The following is a 1,469-nucleotide window of genomic DNA, read 5'->3' as shown; positions in this document are numbered from 1 at the left end:
GAACCCTCCACCTTAGGTGTACGTGGCTGGCGCCTTAGCCAGTTGAGCTATAGGTGCCGAGCCACTTTCACTTTTAGAATAGGATTCTGGAGCCCAAAACAAAAAGTCTTAAAGCTCTGTTCTCTAATGATAGAAAGAATTTCTCAATAGGACATCTACTCATCAGGTGCAGTGACCCAGGCCTGTAATCTTAGCACTCCGTGAGGCCGGGGCAGATGGACTACCTGAGTTCAGGAGTTCAAGACCAGCCCTAGCGTGAGCAAGACCATGGGCCGGGCCATGCCATGGTCACCTGCAGTTCCAGCTACGTGGGAGGCTGAGGCAAGACAATCGCTTCAACCCAAGAGTTTAAGGTTGCAGTGAGCTATGACGTCACAGCGCTATCACCCAGAGTGACAGAGTGAGACTTTTGTCAAAAAAAAAAAAAAAAAAGAAAGAAAGAAAGAAAGAAAAAGAAAAGGACGTCTAAGTAAAGAGACTTTAACAAAGGGAAGGGTTGGCAGAATTCTATTTGGGCAAATTATTTTACTGACTCCGTGTGGCCACCAGGGGGAGCCTAAACTATACAGCTCTATTTCATCCGCGGATCCACAGCAGCATTTTTCTTTGCCTTTATAACTACTCCAAAATGTAAGTATGTATCAAAATTAGGGGGCCAAATTGTGTAAGGCCGCAAAATGCTGTTTTCCTCATATAGTATACTACTTGGGTGGTGGCCGGGGCATTTTCTGTTTATTTGCTGCTTCACCCAAGTAGTTAAGAGGCCCGTATGACAAATTGAGTGTTTTAAACAGCAACTGAGCTTTTCACAAACGTATGGTTTCTGTTACAATTCAATTAGATCACTTTCAAGGGTGGCTGAAGAAAGAATTTAGAGACCCTAAAGAAGGTAACAGGACCTCAACTTTCCTACAGATAACCCTGAAACCATGAAGGAAGAAGCCAACACGATCTGAGTGTTGCCAATTCATTTCACAGAGAGAAAATTGAGAGGATAATCTCATAAACAGAAGTTCCAGCCAATATTACACTCATTTGATCACTGATAGACAACAGGAATATTCTAGCATTTATAACTTATAAGTAAATATAAAGGGATCATAGAACCTTTTGTAATGAGCATGTAACCAATTTCATGGAAATTGCCTGTATGTCATATCTCTATGCTAAGTCTTCAAAAACAAATGCTTAAATTTATCAAAAAATTTAAAAAGTCAATTTGATTTTGTGATTTTCTGCTTTTATTTTTATCTGTATTTTCTAGATATTCTTTTATTTTTTTGAGACAGAGCCTCAAGCTATCCCCCTGGGTAGAGTGCCAGGGCATCACAGCTCACAGCAACCTCCCACTCCTGGGCTCAAGCGAGTCTCCTGCCTCAGCCTCCCAAATAGCTGCGACCACAGGCGCCGGCCACAGTGCCCAGCTATTTTTTGGTTGCAGCCGTCTGTTGTTTTGGCGGCCAGGCCAG

Source organism: Otolemur garnettii, unplaced genomic scaffold (genome assembly GCF_000181295.1).
Source record: "Otolemur garnettii isolate 467f Iridium unplaced genomic scaffold, OtoGar3 scaffold00004, whole genome shotgun sequence".
NCBI classification, from domain to species: domain Eukaryota; kingdom Metazoa; phylum Chordata; class Mammalia; order Primates; family Galagidae; genus Otolemur; species Otolemur garnettii.
This window is presented reverse-complemented; position numbering follows the sequence as displayed.